Source organism: Lepus europaeus, chromosome 3, assembly GCF_033115175.1.
Source record: "Lepus europaeus isolate LE1 chromosome 3, mLepTim1.pri, whole genome shotgun sequence".
Taxonomy (NCBI): domain Eukaryota; kingdom Metazoa; phylum Chordata; class Mammalia; order Lagomorpha; family Leporidae; genus Lepus; species Lepus europaeus.
Window position 1 is genome coordinate 112,255,415 of NC_084829.1, and position 12,760 is coordinate 112,268,174.

The 12,760-nt window shown below is 38.4% G+C and overlaps 1 protein-coding gene across 1 annotated transcript in view; it reads right to left on the reverse strand.

Annotated features, from left to right (window-relative positions):
* The window catches only part of HS3ST5 (heparan sulfate-glucosamine 3-sulfotransferase 5), a 212,907-nt gene that overhangs the window by 133,157 nt on the left and 66,990 nt on the right, over nt 1-12,760 (reverse strand). The gene's annotated exons all lie outside the window — the stretch shown is intronic.

Below are 12,760 nucleotides of genomic sequence, written 5' to 3' on the forward strand. Positions count from 1 at the left end.
CAATCGCTTGAAGTAGCACTCTGACCTTGGAATCAGCCTTAAGGCATTCTGGTCTGGCTGAAGAGCCCATGAAATCATTTCAGGCATGAAAAGCCAAGATTGTGACAAAAAGTGTCCTACATGAAGGATCTCTGTGCATGAGACCCCAGTGGAAAGAAGTGGTCATCAAAGAAGGATGTACTTTTCCTTGAAGGGAGGAGAGAACTTCCACTTTGCTTATGGTCTTGTCTAAATTCTAAGGAGTTTGTGGATTCAATAGGCTTCCATAGCCTAGGCAGCTCATGTCAAGAGCCTCAGGTGATCACTGATATCATACATAAGAGTTTTAATTGCTAAATTAACAATAAGAGACACTGTGCATCACCTGCAATGCAGGACTTCTGTCCTTAAAGAGTTATATTGTAAAGTTAATAGTAAAACTTGTTCTCAAATATTTACTTCATTTTAGTGTATCGAGTAGAAGATATTCTTATGTCTCATAAGTTATGTCTAAGTGCTCGCAAAACATATATCATTCTTGGGTTCTTTTTTAAACTTAATTAAGTTTCTCAAGAAAAAAGAATGCTTAAAAAAAAGTGAAATCAACTTCGAGGTGCAATGACTTTGAATAACCCTTGTCTCAACTGTTGAGGAACTTTTTTTTCCTTGCAATTTGATGAACTCTTTAGTTAGTATAGAGTTAATTTTCTGTGTATAAAGTTACTGAAAATAGATCTTAGTAAAAAATAAAAGTGGGAATAGGAGAGGGAGGTGGAAAAGGGGTGGGTGGCAGGCTGGGTATGGTGGGAAGAATTACTATATTCCGAAAGTTATATTTATTAAAAGCATGAAGTTTGTATTCCTTAAAAAATAAAAGTTTTCTTTGGGAAAGAATTTTTAAAAAACTAAATAAAAAGAGAGAGAAAGAGCTCTCTCTCTTAGAAGGCTACCAATCTATGAGATAAGTATCTCCACTTTATGTCTTCATTGAACCTTAATTAGCTCCTAAAATTAGCTTTATCTGCAAGTACACACTGAGGGAGGGAGAAGGACTTCAACTATGAATTGGGGGGTGAGAGGGCACTACTCAGTCACAGCAACTTACCTATGACAACAACAATCAGATATTTTCCATTTCTCTGCTTTAATTTCATGATTCACTGTCACACTTGTTGGAATAATTCTTTTGTCTCCTTATGGATTACTTTAGTGTCTTAACCTTCATAATTTATAGATTGAATGTGTGTATCTAGGTCAAGTATAATTTGAGGAAATGTCGAAGTTCTCTCCATAGTCAGGTTACTGTTCTGATTCATTTTTCCAACAATGATCTCTGAGATGTATCATGATCATTCTAGAAACTTCACACTGGCCGTCTAGAGTTAACATTGCTAAAGAGAACATAGATTCAGTATCAGAGACCTGAATCTTACCTTTCCTTCTACCTGTGTGACCTGGAGAACATTGTGAAATTCATAAAATACTTATTTAACAGTTGCTGGTTTTGTGAGTCTACCAATTCATAAATATCTGATGTTTCCTAAAGGGAAATTCATAAATACAGTATAGACTAATATGGTTTCCAATGGCCATCATGTGTTAGTTTCTTACATGTAATTTTGAGAATGTCTGTTCTGAGTAGACAATGGACCAAAGTTAACACAACTCTACATTATTCCTTGGGATACCATAAGTGTTTCTTGGACATTTTCCAGTTGTACCTTAGAGTTAGAAATATATTCTGAATATTCTGATCCAGTTACTATAAAACTTCCTTATCAGGCTGGTGCTGTTGTAGTGGGTAAAGCCACCGCCTGCAGTGCTGGCATCTCATACAGGCGCCAGTTTGAATCCTGGTTGCTCCACTTCCAATCCAGCTCTTTGCTATGGCCTGGGAAAGCAGTGGAAGATGGGTCAAGTCCTTGGGCCCCTGAACCTGCATGGGAGTCCTGAAAGAGACTCCTGGCTCCTGGCTTCGGATCAGCCCAGCTCTGGCTGTTGTAGCCATCTGGGGAGTGAACCAGCAGATGGAAGACATCTCTCTGCCTCTGACTATCTGTAACACTGTCCTTCAAATAAATAAATAACAAAAAAACAAAAAACAAAAACTTCCTTACCATGTCCAGGGTTAGGAATGGGCATGAAAGTTAGAACAATCTGTGTTTAGTAACAATAGTCTTATTTTGTATACTGGCATGAAGCTGCTATTAGTGTCATAGTGCATCTTGTAGAAGAGCAGAATGTATAGCATCATGACCTGTGCCAAGATTTAAAAATGTTATAGATTTGGCCTTTGTAGACATGAATAAAATATCAAGAAGTCCTGGTATATCTTTGTAAACATTTTTAAAGACAATTTTATTATTTATTTGAGAGGCAGTGTTACAGATGGAGAGAGGGAGAAGCAGAGAGAAAGGTCTTCCATCCACTGGCCCCAACAGTCAGAGCTGGGCTGACCCGAATCCAGGAGCCAGGAGCTTCTTCTGGGTATCCCACATTGGTTCAGGGGCCCAAGGACTTGGGCCATCTTCCACTGCTTCCCTAGGCCGTTAGTAGGACACTGGATTGGAAGAGGAGCAGTTGGGGCATGAACTGCCCATAGGTGATGCAGGAGGAGGCTTAACCTCACCACAGCCCCAGCCCCAGCTATGCAAACATTTTAAAAGAGAGTTTCCACTACCTCCCCAAATATGCAGACCTGTTGATTCATGAACATCTTTGTTCAGGGAACTTAAGGAAGTCTAATGTGTGTGTCCAGGCATGTATATGTGTACATGATATCTTAAATAGCAAAGATCCTCTGGAGGCCAGATATTTCTTTAAATGTTTTATTAGCTTACATTTAAAGATACAAGAGTGTTTTTAAACCTAAGATTGAAACTATTAAAAATTATGTATCTATAGTAAATGCAAGGTCATATTTAAAACAGAGAATGTGTGTAAATCCAATATATTTCTATATTTATTCTTATATCTATTTCTATATATATTTCACTATATTTCTATATTTATTCTTATATTCCAACATAAGTCTATATTATAGACTTATGGAAAGTATTGTTAGATTTTCAAATAATTATTTGAGTTTAATTATGAATTATTTATTTTTAGAGAAGATATTCATCATTCCTAAGCTGCTATTAGGTACTAAATTTAGACAATAATGAACAAGTAGAAAAAGTAATTTTTTTTCCATATGGTCATTCATAACTGAACACCAAAAGTTTTCTGATGTTGGGCACTGTGATAACTAGTTTGATTTGCTTAATTTTATTCTAGTTTCTCTAAAAGGCCAAGTTATAAAAAATGTAGTGAAGAATCCTTGAGAAGTAATTTGGAATCCAACTTCTTGCTTTGGCTCAGGGATTAATTTACTCTGAGGTCTTGAGTTGATTACTAAGCCTCCTGGAGTCTGCTTTTCCATCAGCAAAGCAAGAGGTTAAGATTAGATAACATTTTTTAAAAAAACTGTTTGCTTTTTTTTTTTTAAGATTATGTATTTGAAAGGCAGAGTTACACAGAGAAAAGGAGAGGCAGAGATAGAGAAAGGTCTTCCATCCACTGGTTCACTCTCCAAATGGACACAATGGCTAGAGCTGGGCCAATTCAAAGCCAGAAGGCTGGAGCTTCCTCCAGGTCTCCCATTTCGGTGCAGGGGCCCAAGGACTTGCGTCATTTTCCGTTGCTTTCCCAGGCACACTAGCAGGGAGCTGGGTTGGTAGTGGAGCAGCTGGGTCTCAAACTGCTATATGGGATGCCAGCATTGAAGGCAATGGATTTACCTGCTAATCTACAATGCTGGCCCCTAGATGAGCTTTTAAGTTTTATGTGTCTACTTAGATTATGATTCTAGTTGCTTATTCCTATACTAGAGCCAATGAGTAAGACAGTAATCCCCATGACAAAGAAGACAGTAAGGATTATTTAAGAAAATATTATTGGGGGCAGAGCCAAGATGGCGGAATAGTGAGGGCACGCACCAATAATCCGGGAAAAGATAGTTTAATAAAAGTGGAGTTACTGTAGCCTCCGGAAAAGACTCAGGAAAAAACTGCAGAGGAAACTCTTCTGGATCTAGTGGATGTGACACAGAGGACCTACGGGGAGACCAAGGTCGCCTACCGCGTGGAAGCCCAGCCGCAGAGTCTGCGTGCCAGTGCTGGAAGGGGAGGTGAGACAAAAACCCCAGGAACACGAGACATTGGCAGGTAAAGGCAGAACGAGGCCTGAGGCCCCACTGGGGAAAGTTCACCAGGCTGACTGGAGGAGAGAAAAAAACGAATAAATAACGGGAACCAGCATGGATACTAGCCTCCCTCTCTACTCACCTTACAAAGCCGAGCAAGACAAAGAGCAGGCACAATTTTATGTATGTAAAATGGTGCTGGCCATTAGCAAAGCAGAAAAACCTGACTCTGGTGGGGAGAAATAACAGGAGGTTAGAATCTAGTGAAAGTTTGTGGAGCTAACGAACTGAAACTGAAAATCTGAGGAGAAGCGAGAGAACTCACCAAGTACACAAACTCGGTAACCTTGGCAACCCGGTGAGAGACAATCTGGGTGAGTCACCTTTGGTATACCATTAACCCTGAAGAACCAAACAGAGCTCTTTGGCCACACCCATCACAGCCTCTAAGGATCCATCAAAAGCAGACAGTCCACTTAATCTAGAGTCATAGTATTAAGAGAAAAAAGCACAACAACGAAGGAACCAAAGAATATTTCCAGTATGCCAAATAAATGTAGAAACCAAGGTAACAAGAGCAAGGAAGACACTACTATGCCCCCAAATGAAAAAGACACCCCAAGCCAAGATTATGAAGATGATGAGATAGAAGAAATGCAAGAAGCGGATCTCAAAAAATTGATAAGAACATTAAGAAGTTCTCAAAAACAAATTCTTGAACTACAGAAATCCTTAATGGACAAGATAGAATATCTCTCTCATGAAAATTAAATATTAAGGAGGAATCAAAATGTAATGAAACAACTAGTAGAATATGAAACTGTGATAGTGATGAGAAATCATAATGAAATGAAGAATTCAATAGATCAAATGACAAACACATTAGAGAGCCTTAAAAACAGTATGGGTGAAGCAGAAGAGAGAATATCGGACTCAGAAGACACAGAACAGGAAAGGAAACAGGCAAACCAAAGAAAAGAAGAGGAAATTAGAAATCTAAAAAATATTGTCGGGAATCTAGAGGATACTATTAAAAAACCCAACATTCGTGTTCTAGGAGTTCCTGAAGGCATGGAGAGGGAGAAAGGATTAGATGGCCTTTTAGGTGAGATACTAGCAGAAAATTTCCCAGGTTTGGAGAAGGACGGAGACATCCTAGTACAGGAAGCTCATAGAACCCCTAGTAAACATGACCAAAAGAGATCTTCACCACGACATGTTGTAATCAAACTCATCACAGTGAAACATAAAGAAAAGATCCTAAAATGTGCAAGAGAGAAACGCCAGATTACTCTCAGAAGATCTCCAATTAGACTCACAGCTGACTTCTCATCAGAAACCCTACAAGCTAGAAGGGAATGGCGAGACATAGCCCAGGTACGAAGAGAGAAAAACTGCCAGCCCAGACTTTTATATCCTGCAAAGCTCTCATTTGTGAATGAAGGTGAAATAAAGACCTTTCGCAGCAAACAGAAATTGAAAGAATCTGTCACCACTCGTCCAGCCCTGCAAAAGATGCTTAAAGATGTGTTACACACAGAAACACAGAAACATGGTCACCAATATGAAAGAAGGTAAAGGAAGGAAACCTCACAGCAAAAGATCACAGGAAACTCAAAGCATATATTAGAAAATATCTTTGGCAAATGGCAGGGCAAAGTTACTCCTTCTCAATGGTCACATTGATTGTTAATAGACTTAACTCTCCCGTTAAAAGACACAGAATGGCTGACTGCGTTAAGGAACAAAACCCATCTATTTGCTGCTTACAAGAAACACATGTTTCCAACAAAGATGCATACAGACTGAAAGTGAAAGGCTGGGAAAAGATATACCATGCCAACAGAAATGAAAAAAGAGCGGGTGTAGCCATCTTAATATCGGATAACATAAACTTTACCACAAGAACTGTTAAGAGAAACAAAGAGGGGCACTATATAATGATTAAGGGATCCATTCAACAGGAACATATAACAATTATCAATGTATATGCACCTAATTGCAGGGCACCGGTTTATTTAAAAGATTTGTTAAGGGACTTAAAGGGAGACTTAGACCCCAATACAATAGTACTGGGGGACTTCAATACTCCACTCTCAGAAATAGATCAACAGGACAGAAGATCAACAAGGAGACAGTATATTTAAACGACACTATAGCCCCAATGGATCTAACAGATATCTACGGAACTTGTCATCCTACACATAAACCATTTACAATTTAAATTCTTCTCAGTAGTGCATGGAACCTTCTCTAGGATTGACCACATACTAGGCCATAAAGCAAGTCTCAGCAAATTCAAAAGAATTAGAATCATACCATGCAGCTTCTCAGACCGTGAAGGAATGAAGTTGGAAATTAGGAACTCGGGAATCCCTAGAGCATATGCAAACACATGGAGAGTGAACAACATGCTCCCGAATGAACAATGGGTCATAGAAGAAATCAAAAGAAAATCAAAAATTTTCTGGAAGTAAATGAGGATAACAGCACAACATACCAAAACTTATGGGATACAGCAAAAGCAGTGTTAAGAGGAAAATTTATATCACTAGGTGCCTACATCAAGAAATTGGAGAGGCACCAAATAGATGAGCTTTCAAGTCATCTCAAGGATCTAGAAAATCTGCAGCAAACCAAAACCAAATCTAGTAGGAGAAGAGAAATAATTAAAATCAGAGAAGAAATCAATAGGATTGAATCCAAAAAAACACTGCAAAATATCAGCCAAATGAGGAGCTGGTTTTTTGAAAAAATAAACAAAATTGACACCCCATTGGCCCAACTAACTAAAAAAAGAAAAGACCCAAATCTATAAAATCAGAGATGAAAAAGGAAACATAACAACAGACACCACAGAAATAAAAGAATCATCAGAAATTACTACAAGGACTTGTATGCCAGCAAACAGGGAAATCTATCAGAAACGGATAGATTCCTGGACACATTTAACCTACCTAAATTGAGCCAGGAAGACATAGAAAACCTAAACAGACCCATAACTGACACAGAAATTGAAACAGTAATAAAGGCCCTCCCAACAAAGAAAAGCCCAAGACCAGATGGATTCACTGCTGAATTCTACCAGACATTTAAAGAAGAACTAACTCCAATTCTTCTCAAACTATTCAGAACAATCTAAAAAGAGGGAATCCTCCCAAATTCTTTCTATGAAGCCAGCAGCACCTTAATTCCTAAACCGGAAAAAGATGCAGCATTGAAAGAGAATTACAGACCAATATCACTGATGAACATAGATGCAAAAATACTCAATAAAATTCTGGCCAATAGAATGCAACAACACATCAGAAAGATCATCCACCCAGACCAAGTGGGATTTATTCCTGGTAGGCAATCAACGTGATACACCACATTAACAGACTGCAGAAGAAAAACCATATGATTCTCTCAATAGACGCAGAGAAAGCATTTGATAAAATACAACACCCTTTCATAATGAAAACTCTAAGCAAACTGGGTATGGAAGGAACATTCCTCAATACAATCAAAGCAATATATGAAAAACCCACGGCCAGTATCCTATTGAATGGGGAAAAGTTGGAAGCATTTCCGCTGAGACCTGGTACCAGACAGGGATGCCCACTCTCACCACTGCTCTTCAATATAGTTCTGGAAGTTTTGGCCAGAGCTATTAGGCAAGAAAAAGAAATTAAAGGGATACAAATTGGGAAGGAAGAACTCAAACTATCCCTCTTTGCAGGTGATATGATTCTTTATTTAGGGGACCCAAAGAACTCTACTAAGAGACTAATGGAACTCATCGAAGAGTTTGGCAAAGTAGCAGGATATAAAATCAATGCACAAAAATCAACAGCCTTTGTATACACAGGCAATGCCACGGCTGAGGAAGAACTTCTAAGTTCAATCCCATTCTCAATAGCTACAAAAACAATCAAATACCTTGGAATAAACATAACCAAGGACGTTAAAGATCTCTACAATGGAAATTACAAAACCTTAGAGAAAGAAATAGAAGAGTATAGCAAAAAATGGAACAATCATCCATGCTCATGGATTGGAAGAATCAACATCATCAAAATGTCCATTCTCCCAAAAGCAATTTACATATTCAATGCAATACCAATCAAAATCCCGAAGACATTCTTCTCAGATCTGGAAAAAATGATGCTGAAATTCATATGGAGACACAGGAGACCTCGAATAGCCAAAGCAATCTTGTACAACAGAAACAAAGCCGGAGGCATCACAATACCAGATTTCAGGACATACTACAGGGCAGTTGTTATCAAAACAGCATGGTACTGGTACAGAAATAGATGGATAGACCAATGGAACAGAATAGAAACACCAGAAATCAATCCAAACATCTACAGCCAACTTGTATTGGATCTAGGATGCAAAACCAATCCCTGGAGTAAGGACAGTCTATTCAATAAATGGTGCTGGGAAAATTGGATTTCCACGTGCAGAAGCTTGAAGCAAGACTCCTACCTTTCACCTTGCACAAAAATTCACTAAACATGGATTAAAGACTTAAATCTATGACCTGACACCATCAAAATATTAGAGAGCATTGGAGAAACCCTGCAAGATATAGGTACTGGCAAAGACTTCTTGGAAAATACCCCAGGAGCACAAGCAGTCAAAGCCAAAATTAACATTTGGGATTGCATCAAATTGAGAAGTTTCTGTACTTCAAAAGAAACAGTAGGGAAAGTGAAGAGGCAACCGACAGAATGGGAAAAAATATTTGCAAACTATGCAACAGATAAAGGGTTGATAACCAGAATCTACAAAGAAATCAAGAAACTCCACAACATCAAAACAAACAACCCACTTAAGACATGGGTCAAGGACCTCAATAGACATTTTTTCAAAAGAGGAAATCCAAATGGCCAACAGGCACATGAAAAAATGTTCAAGATCACTAGCAATCAGGGAAATGCAAATCAAAACCACAATGAGGTTTCACCTCACCCCGGTGAGAATGGCTCACATTCAGAAATCTACCAACAATAGATGCTGGAGAGGATGTTGGGAAAAAGGGATAATAACCCACTGTTGGTGGGAATGCTAACTGGTTAAGCCTCTATGGAAGTCAGTCTGGAGATTCCTCAGAAACCTGAATATAACCCTACCATACAACCCAGCCATCCCACTCCTTGGAATTTACCCAAAGGAAATTAAATGGGCAAATAAAAAAGCTGTCTGCACCTTAATGTTTATTGTAGCTCAATTCACAATAGCTAAGACCTGGAACCAACCCAAATGCCCATCAACAGTAGACTGGATAAAGAAATTATGGGACATGTACTCTATAGAATACTATACAGCAGTCAAAAACAAAGAAACCCGGTCATTTGCAACAAGATGGAGGAATCTGGAACACATTATGCTGAGTGAAATAAGCCAGTCTCAAAGGGACACATATCATAAGTTCTCCCTGATCAGTGACAACTAACTGAGTACCAAAGGGGAAACCTGTTGAAGTGAAATGGACACTATGAGAAACAATGACTTGATCAGCTCTTGTCCTGACTGTTGATGTACAATGTAATAGTTTACCAACTTTAGCATTTTTTTGTTCTAGTACTAGTGGTTGAACTCTGTAATTAACTCACAATTATTCTTAGGTGTTTAAATTTTAACTGTAAAGTGATCCCTGTTAAATATAAGAGTTGGAAAAAGAGAGGGAGTAGATGTACACTTTGGGACATGCTCATTCGGATTGCCCCAAATGGTGGAGTTAGTAATGTGCCAGTGGATTCCAATACAATCCCAGCAAGGTGGCATGTACCAATGCCATCTCATAGTCCAAGTGATCATTTTCAGTTCACAACTGATCACATTGATAGGTCTAAGAGTCAAAGGGATCACACAAACAAGACAAGTGTCTGCTAATACTAACTGATAGAATCAAAAAGGGAGAGAACGATCCAACATGGGAAGCGGGATACACAGCAGACTCATAGAATGACAGATGTCCTAAATAGCACTCTGGCCTCAGAATCAGCCTTTAAGGCATTCGGATGTGGCTCAAGAGCCCATGAGAGTATTGTAGGCATGGAAAGCCAAGATACCATGGAAAAGAAAAAAAAAAGAAGACCTAAATGAAAGATCTCTGGGAGTGAGATCCCAGTGGAAAGAATGGGGCCATCAAAGAAGGAGGTACCTTTCTCTGAAGGGAGGCGAGAACTTCCACTTTGACTATGACCCTGTCGGAATAAGATCGAAGTCGGCGAACTCAAAAGGCTTCCATAGCCTTGGCAACTCATGACTAGAGCCTAGGGAGATTACTGATGCCATAAACAAGAGTGTCAAATTGTTAAGTCAACAACAGGAGTCACTGTGCACTTACTTCTCATGTGGGATCTGTCCTTAATGTGTTGTCCAATGTTAAGTAATGCTATCTAGTACTGAAACAGTATTTTTACACTTTGTGTTTCTGTGTGGGTGCAAACTGAGAAAATCTTTACTTAGTATATACTGAATCGATCTTCTGTATATAAAGATAATTGAAAATGAAAAAAGAAACTTGATGTTAAATTGGAAATAGCATAGAAAATTAATCAATTTTTTAAAAATATCATGTAGGATCTCTGTCCTTAATGTGCTGTACATTGTGATTTAATGCCATAACTCCAACAGTATTTTTCACTTTGTGTTACTATATGGGGGCAAACTGTTGAAATCTTTACCTAATATATACTAAGCTGATATTCTATATATAAAGAGAATTGAAAATGAATCTTGATGTGAATGGAAGGGGAGAGGGAGCGGGAAAGGGGAGAGTTGTGGGTGGGAGGGAAGTTATGGGAGGGGGGAGCCATTTAACCCATAAAGTGTATTTTTGAAATTTATATTCATTAAGTAAAAGTGTAAAAAAAAAGAAAAAAAAAACAAGAAAATATTATCCTTTCTTGTTGTTACAATGGCTAAACATAATTAAAGAGTATACTCTAGATAACATCCTCAGTTATTGCAGCCTGTTAGGGTTAAACTTAAGTGTCATCTTGATTGGGCTATGGAGTGCCTAGATTAGATACTATTTCTAATTATGTCCGGGAGGGTCTTTCCAGAGGATGGACTCAGTAAAGTGGATTGTCATTCCCAATGTGGATGGGGGTATTATCTCATTAGTTGAAGATTTGAATCCTTTCGCTCCCTTAGTTTTCAGAACTTAGACTGGAATTACAATTCTGGTTTTTCTGGATCTCTGGCTTGCCAATAGCAGTTCATGGAACTTCTCATTGTCCACAATCACATAAGCCAATTCTGTTGAAACCCTATGTTACAGGATGGAGGAGTTCAAGGAACTGTCCTGACCAGCTAAAATGAAGTGACCATCAAGGAGTACTCAGAGTAGACCTAGTGATGTGCTAGAGACTACATATATGAAATTTTCTTGGATAAATGTGTATACATTATTGGTTGTGTTTCTCTGGAGAACCGTAACTAATACAGAAATTGATACTGAGATGTGAAATGCTGTCATAATAAGTACCAAAAATATGGAAGTAGCTTTGGAATTGTGTCATGGATAGAGGTTGGAAGAGTTTTGAAGTGCTTGCTAGAAAATGAGATTGTCATGATGACACTTTTAAAGGTGATTCTGGTAAGGGCTCAGGTTGGACAAACGACAGATAGATAATTCTCTTACTAGAGAATTCACAGAACGTCATATATGCAATGATGGTAGAAATAGGGATATAAAGGCTATTCTGATGACATCTCAGATAGAAATGTGAAACATGTTCTTGGGACAATGTAGCCTAAGCATTCTTTGTTATAAAGTGGCAACGAGTTTGCCCAAATGATGTTTGTGTTCTAGTGCTTTGTAATATGCGTAAATTGAACTTAGTGAAATTGGATGTTTTGTTGAGATTTCTAAGCAAAGTGTTTGAACAGTGGTTGACTTGGTTCCTCCTGTTTATAATAAAATGCAAGTACAGAGAAATGACTTGAAGACAATTATTTATCAAAATGGAAGGAACTATAAGTCAAAAGATTTGGAAATTCTCAGCCTATTCATGTTGCAAAAATGGAAAAAACATCTTCAGAAGAGAATACTATGTGTGTGACTATGAATCTGTATGGAGTGAACCATACTGACTAAATCAGGTACCCCAGTAGGAGAACTACCAATCTGAGCTGACGGGAAGAAGATGGGAAGAAATTAAAGTTGTCAGACGTCCTGGATTTTATAAGACCAGACAGCAAATCAGCTACGAACATGCTCTATTCTTCAGGGCAAGAATGTCCCTAAGGCATGAGGGCTCAATTCCTGCCCTGTACAGCTGTATGGCAGAACTTTCACTCCAACAGGACTGAAAGGTGGAATTAGCACTCCACAGTGGAAATGGAATATTATTATTGAAACTTAAGATCCCATGAAGTATATTTTGACATGTTTTCAACCTACTTGGAATTTGTCATCCCTTCCTTCTGCCCCATTTCTCCTCTTAAATGGGAATGTCTATCCTGAGCTTGTCACACAATTACATTTTAGAAGCACATAACTTGTTTGATTTTACGTGTTTGTAGCTAGAGAGAACTTTTGCCTCAAGATAAATTGTTCCCTGAGTTTCATCTATATCTTTAGAGTGGGAATTT